This window comes from Mchenga conophoros, linkage group LG10 (genome assembly GCF_057382185.1).
Source record: "Mchenga conophoros isolate Kocher_MC1m ecotype Shallow Benthic linkage group LG10, M_conophoros_male_GT1.1, whole genome shotgun sequence".
NCBI classification, from domain to species: Eukaryota; Metazoa; Chordata; class Actinopteri; order Cichliformes; family Cichlidae; genus Mchenga; species Mchenga conophoros.
The window spans coordinates 15,900,566-15,914,242 of record NC_140535.1 but is presented as its reverse complement, the minus strand read 5'-3'; the positions used below and the strand labels follow the sequence as shown (position 1 = coordinate 15,914,242).

The 13,677-nt window shown below is 44.6% G+C and overlaps 1 protein-coding gene across 3 annotated transcripts in view; it reads right to left on the bottom strand.

Annotated features, from left to right (window-relative positions):
- sipa1 (signal-induced proliferation-associated 1) overlaps positions 1–12,515 on the bottom strand; it is a 35,059-nt gene extending 22,544 nt beyond the window's left edge. The window contains exon 1 of one of the 3 annotated variants that reach the window (XM_085288827.1): positions 12,387–12,515. The gene's annotated coding sequence lies outside the window, so the exon portion shown is untranslated. Of the gene's footprint in view, positions 1–1,544; positions 1,635–11,350; positions 11,770–12,386 lie in introns of those variants that run through there. The other 2 variants (XM_085288824.1, XM_085288828.1) reach the window with 2 other exon arrangements.
- Between the last annotated feature and the right edge of the window lie 1,162 nt (positions 12,516–13,677).

The following is a 13,677-nucleotide window of genomic DNA, read 5'->3' as shown; positions in this document are numbered from 1 at the left end:
AGTGGATCATCTCATAATAGCAGGACTGACTGAGGGTGCAATAAAAAATAACTTAGGATATTAGGCTTGAGACAATAAACAGTAACGGGAAGCTCTTTTCTCAAAAGCTTTCAGTACAGCTGATTGTACATTGATTGTAAATGTGCATGTGCATGTGATGATTCTGTATCTCGCTGGTTTAAAATCTATTAGCACTAGAGGATCCAATATCCTAACAATGCTGTTGCTACTAGAAAAAGGCTAAAGCTGATGCCATCATTATGATGTCGTTCATATTCTAACACAATAAGGTTAAACAGCAAGTCGCTGTCCGTGGAGATGCTGCTCAACTTTCTTTTCAAGATATAGCATGTAGCATGACACATCAGCTATCTACTCCAAATATGCACAAACGCGCCTACATCCACAGATTAGCCTACGTCAGATGACGCAGGAGTTGCTGGAAACTATGCTTGACCTCCCCCGATGCTCTCCAAGCCACAGTTTGACCACCACATTACCAGAAACTTGACCCGTAACTGTCTGGGCTGGCTAGCGCAAACCACTTCAACTGTTTGAATTAAATGGCATCAATAAAGAGCACAGAATGTGATTTGGTCATGATTTACACCTTCGTGATCTGGTTGCGTTGCCATTTAAATTGACTTTTCCCCACACGTGATCTCTGTCACCCCAAATTAGCGAAAACAGCAGCTTCATTCTCCTGCCTATCATCCAAAACTGCTGGTTGGAACTGGTCCTATATAAATAATATATAAAAATGATTGCAGTTTCTTTGTTTTTCTATTTAGTTATATATTCAGTTGTATAACCCAGGCATGCACCTCATGCTCTCCAATATTTTTTTTAAAGCTCCATTGCATCTGCTAAGATCACTGGGAGGCTGCTGCCTGCTTTTTCCTGCAGATACTCCCATGATACAAGAGCCAGACTCCATCCCTGAGAAACTTAATAATACATGCAGACAGCAGTGTTTAATACTGCATCTCAGAACTCGGCCTCTGGACGGTAATGATCTCCGTGTTACGCATGCTAAAACAGTTTATTTTAATGCCAAGTAATGCTTCCCGCATCAGAAGCCATGACAATATATGGCTCTTGATTTCGTCGCAAAAATTAAAACCTGAAACTTTTAAGCGAAAGGGGAACGTGAACAGACTTCCTGTCATAAAATAAGCTTCTGAAAACGTAACTTATCTTTCACATTCGAGCTTTATTGCACATACTAGTATGGATTCTAATTTTCATGCTGCGAAACTGTTGTACTGAAGAGTGGAGCATTTAACTGTGTTCATCTCAATCTGAGTTTGAGGCCTTCACTTGCATCACAAAGAAGCGAGCCCCGGTCCATCACTCATCTTACAAGTGGGAAGTGGAAACCTGAGGCACAAACACTGAGGCTCGACCTCTTCGTCATATCTGAAGGTTAAACATTTAAAGGGAGAAACTGATTTTTTCTTTTAAGAAAAAGAAGAAACATATACTTCAGTTTGTAACTTTCATCAGACATTCATGCTTCAAAGAGAATTATTCTTTAAACATACCTGACCGGGTGAAAATCTTTAAGTATTATCTGTCTTTGCATAGTGCACCAGATGGGCTTTGAAGGACCATTACTGCTCTGGGCTTGGCTGGCTTAACTGATGACAGTAGGTGAGTACCACGTCCGTGTTAAGTCCAGGACAAGGTTAATGCGCCTCTTGTGTACAACGTTAGGACACACGCGGAAGTCAGAGGAGAGTCAAATTAAACATGCACAGTTTTGGGGAAGTCACGGCCGCTTGACTTATTTTGCACCGGCTCATGCGAGTCTACGTCCTGTGAAACAGGAAGAGACGAGTGACTTTTGAACTCCGAGAGGATGTGTGTCGTCATCGTTTGTACACCACACTTATTGGAGACTGGCTGCCACACTGCAGAGTGAATGAGCACTTTTTTTTTTTTTTACTTTGTTAAAGTGACTCAACCTTCAGCTCATGTGCTTTTATCGTAATTACCGCCGATGGCGCAGCCATTGCAAGCGTTTGACCGTGAAAAAAAAGATAGCCTCCCGATCAAGACGATAGAGATTTGATCTGGTTTCCCTTTGGGTGAAGCTGCAGCAATCAGCTTAACAGCTTAGCAGCAATTAGATCTGATCAGTGGCAAAAGTTACTGCAGGCTTATCAACTCCATCACGTCAGGTTGTGGCGGTCATTTCGACCTGCAACTTCTTTCTGTGCTTGGCATCTTTCAAAGACGAAGCTGAAGTTGTGAAACACCACACTTGTCGCCACAGATGCATGCAAGTCTTTCAAAAGACACTGTTTTGACATGTGACCATAAAGTGACACACACAGTTTGACTCAGGCAGCTATTAGAAAGTGTCCAGCTTTGCAGGACAGCTCCTCTAACACCACTGTCTATCCTTATAGTTAAAAGCTGTCTTGCTGATTCTTAACCACAAGGTCTAAATCAACTCCAAACAGTGATTGATTTGGGGAAATTTAAAGCCAGGCTCAGTCTCACTCTCATTATTAATCGTTCGCAGTCCTGCTACATTTGAGATCAGGTTGCATTCCTGCTCTGCCTCCGAATATGTGACATCGAGCCGGAGCAGCTGCAGTGCTTTCAAGAGAGTAAATGTGTATTAATGTGGCTGGACTTGATTCAAAAAATGAGTACATTCTAATGCCCAACACTTGCTCCGGCTTCCTCAATCTTCCTCATGGACCCACTACCACACTGCAAACAGTGAAGTGGGCCAAGTCCAGAGGCTTCTAAGTAGATGATGCACTCTCGTTCTTTTGTGATGTGTTTTATTCTTCTTTTTAATTCAAACAGTTTTGCAAATGCTCGTCTCAACTATTGGTCCCCAAAGACACATAAGCCTCCATTCCTGTTGGCACCTGGTGCTCAATGGGCCGATTTTAACAAAGAGGATAGCTATCAAGGTGACAAGAAAAACAGCAGGTTTTTGAAGAGTCTCAAAAGAAATACATCTGCCATTACTGTGAGCAATATTTTGCAGTGACACAGGTACTCAAGCCAACAAGTATGACCTGTCAGAGCCTGTCAGAAAATTTCTGTGCAGTTCTGCCTTTGATAGTACACATCCATCATCGCTAATGGAATGAAAGAATTGTTTTTAGTCTTGCTTTTATTATGTTTTTGCAGAACTTCAAGGTGATGCTGACAGGAGAGTGGTTAGTCAGAGTTGTTGTCGGCAGTTATTTTCTTCATGACAATCGAAGTGTCACGGCTCAACAAGAAAGCAATGACTGCATCTGGTATTTTGAAGCATGAGTGACAAAGTATGAAAAATGCAGTTCTGCAACTGGACGCTAAAGGCTGGTTTAACGAGCCAGTAAACTCCAATGGACTTTCATGTTAAAATGTTAAAAATTTCAGTAGAAATAAATTCAATTTGATTCTGTTCGCTTGTATTTATATAACGTCAAATCACATCAACTGTTGGGTACGGTGGCCCCTAGAGACAAAGCACGTACAAACTCCAAAACACACACAAACTCTGAAGAACGTGCAAACTCCGAAGCATGTGCAAACTCCAAAACACAACGGAAGTGCTCCAGGACGCTAGGGGCAGTGTTGAGCTTCTCTCTGAGCAAAGCACACTGACTGTTAGCTAACGTCAGATTTGACTCCATCATAAACCAAACGTTCATAGTAATTAAAAACAAATCAAACAAACAACAGTTTGCACATTACTTTTCTTATAAAGCGTGGTTGTTCTATCCTTGCAGGTGTTTTCCGCCGGTATCCAAGTCCATGTGTTTGCAACAAACTTGCTGTTTATTTTGCAAATCGAGCTCAACACTGCCCCTAGCGTCCTGGAGCACTTCTGTTGTGTTTTTGAGTTTGTATACGCTTTGTCTCCAGCTGGCCACCGTAGGTCGGGTATGATTAAAACCCCACAATAGAGAAAAAACAAAGAAAACAATCAAACAAGCCCCTGTGAGCAAGCACGGCGACAGTGGGAGGGAAAACCTCCCTTTTAACAGGAAAAAAAACCCCTCTGGCTGAACAAGGCTCAGTGAGGGGCTGCAACCAGCTGGGGGTGAGAGGAGGGAGACAAGATAAAAGTCAAACAAGTTCACTGCCTGGCACAAGAGATGACTTGGGTCTCTGGTTGCAGTGGTGGTGCCTTTTTAAAAAATGTTAATTTAGCTAACAAAACAATATTATGGCTTGCTGTGCAAGTGTCTGTGCGTTGTGCCCATAGAACCTATGTATGTGGCTTGCTTAACAAACCTGTTAGCGTGAGCTGATAACTCAGCTCATCACTCTTTCTTCAACATATTGCTGTAAGAAACCAACATGACCACAGCCAGAATACTGAAATTGAGGCTCATGAAATCAGTAGATGAGGTCATAGTCACTACATCCATCTTTTACCTACAGTCTATGACATCAAGACTGTCTGCTTGCTTTATTGTTCTGTCGGGTGTACTTAGTTCAGTGAGAACTTAAATGTACTACCCTGCAAAATGACCAATAAGTAAAAAGAGTGAAGTGTCGTTTGTGTTTGCATCAGCTCTGCTGTACTGCACTGTTTGTTATGACTATATATGGAGGTACAGATTTCCTCTAAACTCTATAGATAGAGAGGCCACTCAACACAATTTAACAGATTTCATACTTCAAGGAGAGCTGTTCTCCCTGAAAGACAGAAAATGAGTCTATTACATTATTAATAGGACGGGGTAAAAAGGGGCGAGGGTTTACCATGTTAATTATTCATTGTTTGGTTGCTCCCTTGTCCATCCACGCACACACACAGCAATCACTGGAGCTTATTTGTTATGATTTTTTTTATTTTTTAAATCTAAGACTGCGCCCGACTTCTCTCTCTGTACACGTGCCTCGTCTCTTACAGTAAGCAAGTATGGTTAAGGTCATCTAACGTGTGACTCCAGTGGTGTCTCGTCCAGTTTCAGTTCTTTTTTGGCCGTCTTTTTGTAAGCTGAAAAACAAGCTGCTAAAATGGAAGAAGAGGCTGTCAGAGCACAAAGTACAAATCTGAAAGTTTCACAAATCACTGCATTTGGTGATCATTTTGCATTATTTTAATTGCCCGCCTAAATGCAAAGAGGAAGTATGCTCCGAAAAGCCTTTTCTATAGTATTACAACCTACAGGAACTTCCTCTTGCATTAAACAGCGCAATGCACAACTCACGCACTCTCATGCACAAATTTTCTTTCTATCACAACTGTGGTGCTGTTTGTCCACAGTTAAATAAAGATACTTAACTCATGCTATTGTTTTACATGTTATTTGCCATGACATCAACTCTGCGCGCTGGCAGAGCACTGCCACTTCCTGTAAATCTGAAAATACACCTTGTGGCACACCACGAGAGAGACGAAGGCAGAGAGGTTTAAGGCACAGATGCGAGAGGTACTTTGAGAGCATGTGTGTCTTTGTGTGCGTCTGCTGACTCTATAAAACAGTGTCCTTATAGATGTTGCACGCTGTCCACACAGAGACAGGAAGAGCAGCTGTCCCCCTGCAAATGCCCCGTTTCTGTGTGCCTGGGTTTGTGTGACAGAGAAAGGAACTGACCCTCAGCTTCATGACTGTATCTATTATATTGAGGCTCAACGGTTCACTGTTACCCCTCCGTCATCTGTGCAACCAGCTCTGAGGCAGAGGAAACGAGATTGCTCAATATTGCTTTAAAGGCACGCTGAAGAGTAACTGTACACTGTCTACTTCCAGAGGAAGAGACTCCGACATCCTCTGCTTCCTCACTGTCCCTGCTGTAAAGACACATAAAATAGCTGCAATGCCGATGCCCTGAATTCATCACACGTTTTAAGCTCAACATCTTTGTTTACTGGAGCAAATCGAATCAAATGCCGTCCTCACTCACTCTAAATAAGCGTTGCTTATGACTTCGGGGTACAGGAGTCAGTAAAGGCCACGTTTAAATGGCTGCCATCACGCTTACAAGCTACACTGGTTCCATCTACGCTCATTATGAGCTCAGAGGACACAAATTGCTATCATTATTTGGAGAAATAGACTAATGTCTCTCACAGATGCGCGGGCATCTGTAAAGCCTCACATCAAGCCATTCTCCCTGCTTGTGTAGCGACGTCTTCGATACGGAAATCAAGCTCGACCAAAGTACTGAAAAAAAAAAAAAACACACACAAGGAAGTTGTCGTTTCCATTTCCCCCTGGATAATACGATTTGTCTTTTGTGCTAAAACATTTCAATATTGTAAGAAATCCACAGCTATGAGCATCATTATATGTAAATGTCGCAGCTGTAGTGCAGAGCTCGATTCCCTTCAACCAGCACCTCTAGAGCAAATATTCTAAAGCAAAGTTTCGCCCTGATGCTAATGCAGCTACTTACAAAGAAGACCAACATATGTGTGAAAATATGAAGCCAAACCCTGCTGACAAACTATTATTTTGCACATGTGAACACTGCGGCTACCTTGCTGCACTTTGCAGCCAAACTACTGCCTGGTGGCACTTGTTTTATTTGCACCAGCGTCACGGCACTTTCTGACCTAGATAGAAAAAAGGGAAGCAAAGAGTAGCTCATGCACCAATATGTTAAGTACGATGACGCAAACAGCGCGTTTACTGAAGGGTTTTGATGTGATGCTATGTGCGTAGGGTACAGTCAAAACAGGGAACATGTTCGGTACATCTGTGGCTTTCCACTTGTGAATGAAAATGCACGCTGTGCATTCTGGGAAGTGTGCAGTAATGGGGATTGGTGATTCACCGGGCCACAGACTGAATCTGCTTAAATCTAAAGTATGTAGAGTGTATTTTCTCCCCTAATTCTTTCCTTTTTTTACTGCATTTTTTTTTTTTACCTAGAATGAGGGGAAATGTGGCAGAAGCTAAACACAAAAAAAACCTCTCCTCTGCGCCTCTAAGGTCACATCTCTCAGTTTCCTGTGTGCGGTCGCTGCTGTGCCCCACAGAGAGACGATGTGGAGCTCTAAGGTACCTGCTCAAACTGCTCTTTACTTCTTTATTTGCCTTTAACATGCAAATGAAACGGTTGAGAATGCAACTTCCTTCTCAAATTTGTGACAGCCCAAAGAGCCTCTTCAGCCTGAAACAAACACAGAGGCAATCTCTAATACGTCAAGTATCATCCCCAAAATAGAAACCTTATGAGGGTATTTTTAAACTCCTATCAGAGCCTAAAAATGTTTTCTGCTTTTTTTGATCTCTATCGACCGAATGCGGCGATGAAAGTGACGTGGCACGAGCATGAACGGTTGCTCCTGGTCTGCTTTCAGTGGCTCTGAATACCCCAGAGTGCACTTCTCTCCTGTAATAGCAATGAGAACAATGAGAAGGAGCCACTGCACCGCTTAATGGTTTAATGTATGTATGACATAACTGAGAGAGGTACTTTGCGATTTGGTACAATGAGCTTGAATATATATTTCTGGAAGGGGGCATTTCACAACACGGAGTAAAAAGTGGGATTGTATTCATGTGGGCTGTGTTAACAGCAGATGCTTACATAAATATGTCTCATGAAGATAGCAGCTTCCACATATTTTAGGACTATTACATCAGGGGCGCGTTGTTGGACATGCCTAGCTCTGTTTCCCTCTCTCTACACAGAAGACATGATACCCATCAGAACAATTACAACATCGTTTATTTAAAAGGTCTAAAGCGTGATTCACCGCCAGCGGTTACGTCTTTTTGTACACGAAGGGCCAATTTCTCAGTTCGTCCTTGATTTCACACTCAAAAAGCTGATGGGTTTTCTGACGGGTTTTGAAAGTGCTCGAAATTTTCCTCGTGTAATTTATGAAAATCTAACAATATTGTCCCATGCACATGCGAGTGCGTGCAGCAGAAATCACAGGGGGGAACCGTTTTAATAGTTAAGTATTTCGATGCTTATTTTCAAAAAGACAATAGCCCGTGAGGATTGACTCCCGAGACGGTAAAACTCTCCCTGAATATTTGTCATGCTGATATATCTCAATTGTGCAGTCCTACTTTAGCTGACGCTGTGAATCATGAGTCATTCTCCAACATTTATTATGCCGCTTTCTATTTGTGCAGCTGAATAGGTGGAGAAGGGCAAAAGCCTTGACAAAAAAAAACCCCAAAGAGGCCTGATCTTGCAGGAGATCACCGGTCAGCAGTAAGCAGGTGACAGCAGAGAGCATGAGCTAAGAGGATCTACCTTGTGGCTAATGCTGCCGGCATCCTGCCATCAGATGTGAGGAAGTCTCCACCTCCGACAGCCCTTCCTAACTGAGCACCCACAGGGAGCCTGCTGGGGTGTAGCCATGCAAAATGGCTCCAAAACAAGCGGAGTGACATAATGCTGAGTAAGACCAGGACAAAATCTGCCCGGTAACCTCGCGATATGTTTATCTGATTCTCACTGAGTGCAAAACCAGATAAAAATCGCTTTGATCAAACGGGGGTGCTTTGTGGTGCAGAGCGAATTCAAAGTAACACTTTGGCAGCATTCATGCTGTCAGGTGAGGACTGTCATCTATTTGCTGTGTGGACAAGAGAGTCACTTCAGGCATCGTGGTTTAATTCTGAGCAGGAACACGGTATGAAGCAAACCTGAAACTATGGGCTATACTGTTTCTGTTATCAGAGGAGACGGTTGGTATAAACAGCAGCTGAAGGAGAGCAGGACAAATTTATGGCGTCGCCAACAAGGAACAATAGAAGCTGACAGCTCTGCATCCACATGACGCTCGCATGTACAGAGCCCAGCTCTCTTGGTTCTTGTTTGGTTCAGGAAATGAAAACGGGCCGATCGATTCAAGACTCTCCCGCGACTCTGCTCCCCTGCTACTCAACCAGATACAGAATGAGTCCCACTGAGGAAGCCTCTCATGGGAGAGGACACATAGGGTGCCGCATTAAAACACACACACATTGTCAGGGCTGCTGAAAGCTGCCTGCTCGCTGTATGCTTTTGGTTGTGGATATTTCATTTTCTATATATGAGGGCGGCCAAGAACAAAGTGTCAGGTTAAAGGTCGCTTTTAGCATTTGAGAATTTATATCAAATGTGTAAAATAACCAATGTAATACATATACAAACTTCATAAAGGCAGACTAGCAAGTGGGCCCAGGCCAAAATAGACTCCATAATATGCTCATATTCTGGATGTCATCATATACAGAAATGGAGCTGAGTCAGATAATTAGCCAATCAACTGCAGCAGATGTGAGGGCTGATTAATCATAAAGTAATGCCATGGTGTAACATTTTTCTTTTTTTTTTAAGTGCTAGAAAATTTATGGCATGCGTGTGTGTGTGTGTGTGTGTGGGGGGGGGGGGGGGTTAAAAACATCTGCACTGTTTCCTAGTATCAAAAATAAATGAATTCTCAAAAGATCTTCCACCTTCACTCACATACAAGGCTCTAACTCCAAAGTTGCAGCAGGTAGACTTATTGTTATTTGTGGTGATCTGCTTAATGAAAAGCGACTGATGCTAACTGCTCCACTGCTTTACCAACAGAGTGAGTTTCACATCAGAAAACACACTTTCTGCAGAGGAGGCAGTAAACGCAGCAGGTGCTTTATTTTGCTTTATTTGGCCAAGCAGAAAGCAAACTACAGACCACGAGGAGACACAAAGGATCCCGGTTACATTAGGGCTGCCATCCTCTGAAATGGCATTTTACTTCCGCGCAACTGCTCTTCTAAAATACACACACGCATTCAGATTTCTTTTTTTTTTTATAGACAGGGGCCTTTTTCACTTATCCTTTGGGCATGGCCCACACCGAGGACTGCGCTGCCTCGATACGCCGTAAGTGCGACGCAGTGGATGGCAGCAGAACAAAAAGTCATCTGCAGCTGAGTTGTATGAGCAGGCTGTACGCTGTGAGCACCATTATGCCGGTGCACTTCATGCAGACATCCTAATCGTTCGCCGCGATAAATACCTGCAAGGCTGGGGTTTCACTCTACTGAACTGTCCAGCAAGAAAGTTGAGATTGTAGAGAAATATAACGCCCTCCTGTTCGGGAACACCGACACAACGCTTTAAGGTCATCGCACATCCTTCCTTTTCATCCAGTCAGGTCAAACTGCATTTTATCATTTGAAAAAAAAAAGAAAAAGCCAATGTGAACCACAGTGAACACCACAGTGGATGAGCAGCCAGGCAGCTCAATGTAAATTAAATGGCCCGTCCTTTGAGTGCACTGGCTTATGTAAGCTGCTGCTGCTGCTCGTCTTCCCTCTCGATCGGCTCTTCATCCCTGCTTTTCTCTCCCTACAGCAGCCCATCCAGCCCCTGAAACCCTGGCGTCTCATAAACACACAGCCCCATCTTAAATTAGAGAGTGCGGTGGGTAGGGTGGTGCGGAGGGCAAGGAGAGGATAGGGATGGTATGTGTGTGTGGTGAAGGTGGGGGGTTGGGGGGGGGGACTGACTCCTGCATCCCTCATTTTTCATTTTCTCTGCCACCTTGAAAACAACACCCCAATCCCGGTTGTGCTTCTCCATTCCATCATTGTCTGTGCACAATCCTCTTTATCCACACAAATCCCAGCCCACTGCAGACCGACGGCTTTTCGGTCTTTGAAAATATGTATCTGGAGCAAATCCTGATCCTCTTTTTATTTTTTTTGTTCCTGCATCTTCTTTCTTTCTGACTCTCTTTCATTCTGCGCGAGTGTCCCTCCATCAATCCCCCCCCCCCGTCTCTCTGTCTCCCTCTCTTTCCTCCCTCCACCTTGCCCTCGCGGCCAGGAGCGCTTAACGGCGAAGGTTTCGCAGTGCCGCCCCGACAATGTCACAGCGCTGTTTTTTGAGACGAGCCGGCCTCGTTAACAGATCGCACAATGGAGAGACACAGGATAGATGATGAGGAGGGGGTTAGTGTTGGGAGACGGGGAGGAGGAGGAGAAGGAGGAGGGGGAGGAGGGCAGGCCCGGGATGAAATGCGACAAAGGTTGTGAGCTGGATTCAAACCTACAATGCAATGTGTAAATGGTAGATACAGCAGGCCTTAGCTGGCTGAATAAAATCCATTTATAAAAAAAAAAAGGGGGGGGGGGGGCAATGGCACAAAGGGCAGAGAGGAAGACAGAGGACAAGCTGCAAGATATCATGATGCCAACCCCATCATTTTACATCTCTGCTGCTCTCATACATTGTCGGTGGGCCGGATGGTTTGTCTATCAGAGCAATATGCATGCCGACACAGAGGTATGTGGCACACAGAGGGTGTGCAGATCCATCAATCTGAATTCATTATCTTCTTCTGGACGAGGACACAGGGTGGGTGTTAGCGACGGTGGTGGTGGTGGGGGGGCGGCAGCAGTGTGAATGTAAAATCTTAATACGGAAAGAAAAGGCTTACCTCCACATTTCAGTTCTGCTCAACCCTGCCTTGTTTCATCCTGTTCCTCTCTGCCGACTCCCTCCCCTTCTCTCCCCGTGACAGCATTTTTCTGCTATCTATCTCCACGGTGAGGCTCCTTCTCCTCCTCCTCCCTCAGTTCCTCCTGTCTGATGTTCTCTTCCTCTCTCCAAAAATAAAATAAAACAGCAGCACACGCACGCACACTTCCCGATCTCTGTGTCTGCCGGCTCTATTCTGTTGTTAAAGTCAAGGGGCAGGTTGATTTGCGCTGTCCTCCTCCCTCTTTCTTCCTCTCGCGCTGATTCTATTCCATTCACATCACACTAAAGCCAACCCCCTCTTTCTCCTCCTCCCCTCTCTCGCTCTCTCTCGTGCACACACAGCTTCGCCCGGCCTCTCTCTCTCTCTCGGCCCCCCTCCTCCTCCTCTCCTTGTCAGAGAGAGGTTGAGGCAGTGGCGGACGGACAGCGGCGTCCAAGCGGAGAGCTCTGCGTTTCTTACGCTGGAATTCAAAAACCCTCCCTGGGCCATGACTGTGGTTAAAAACATTTTTTCTTGCTGATTCAAATGCCCGAAACACTCGTGTATATAACGGTGTGTGACACACACACGAGCAGCAGTGTGGCAGACCCGATGCTGATGCAATGTTGTACCAAGACTTTTGCCTCCCAGGATTTCTCCACCTCTCTTTGACTAATTTATTGATGGAAAGCGACACTCGTGACATCAAACACGTTCATTTAAAGTGTCACTCTCCCCCCGCCAGCGCTGAAATTTCTGCACGAGAGAGATAAAGTGCACACAACCTCAGAAGCAAAGGTGAAAATGGCAGTTGTGTGTGCTCAAGTGTGTGTGTGTGACAGAGTGTTTATTTGCAGAGGACCTCTGCGTACTCCCCAAACATGCTCAGTGTGCTGGAAGACCACAACAAACAATCAACCTCCTTAAGAACAATGAGAGCACAGGATACATAACAACACAGCTTTGGCCGTCCTCTCTCATCAGCCTCTGCAGCGTCTTTAAAAGCACATACCTGTCAATTTGGGTAAACCCTTGCATGGTGCTCGCGAGAGGAGATGATGTATCACGCTGCTTAACCTGCACCGCAGCAGAGCCAAGTGTCCGGCACCATCCCCCTAATTACTGCGTGGAGTTTTGTCCCGGCCGTACCATATGTTGCAGCGTGTGTGTGTTTGTGTGCGTGTGTCGCGAGGTCAGCGGCTCTGATCTGGGGTTGGGGGCAGGGGCGGGGAGGAGTGCAGAGAGGAGAGGCCTGAGTTGTTGGTAGAGTGTGTCTTGAGGAGATAAGAAAAATTAAAACAGAGTTGAGAGGAGAGAAACCAGCTTTTGTGGCAAACATTCATACCTCTTTGTGTCCTCATAAGGGGTCAGGAGGTGTTTTTGCGGAGATGCCTGCTTCCCTTTGCTTTCTGTTTGATGCAGAGACACGAGCACAACAAGCCAGTGAAAGCATCGGCAGCAAGTGTCGGAGCGTGACACCAAATTTCACCAACGTCTAACAACGGAACAGTCAGCGCGAAAAAGAAAGGTTAAAGTCAATTCAAGCTATAAAATAGCCTTGTGTCAGACGGGTTTAACATCGTGGATTACATCCAATTCTCACCCAATCTACACTTGAATTCCAGGTAAACATACATCTTTAAATATTTAGTTTGCAGTGATGGAGCATGATTTTTTTCAAGAAACCAAACAACCCTACAACTCTCAGTGCGGCAGTGACACCATGTGGAAATCTGTTGTTATGCTTAGTGGGATATTCCATTTTATGAGGCATGCTTGGTATAATCAAGCAGTTTGAAACAATTACAAATTATGGGCTCTCCTCATCCTTCTGCATAATAATGACTCTTAAAATTCAAGCTTGTTAAAGTAAAGCCCAAACTACTCCAAACTGGCAGCTCTAATGATCCAACTGTGTATCTGAGTAAAAATAACCAGGGCCCAAAATAAACTTTTGGCCCATAAAGCACAAAAAATGTGCCAGCACTCAGACTCAGGGTGAGGAAATCTAGATGTCAGGAAGAGGATATTAGATTAGTGTGAAATTCCTGTGTCCTCCTGGGGAGTGGTGTGGCTCTGTGAGGTGGGGAGAGAAAAATTGGTGTGATGTGATGCTGATAACTCAAACCTGACTTGCAGACATTAAAACGCCGTCAAGCCTGAGCGCACTTTTAAGCAGATCCATTGATCGGTCCGCTGAGGAAACGTGCTCAATAAACGAGGCCTCCTGCAGACACTGAGGTGTGATCCATTGTTACACATTTTACACATCCAGAGAGTAAACTGCAGTGTCGTGTTCAGCT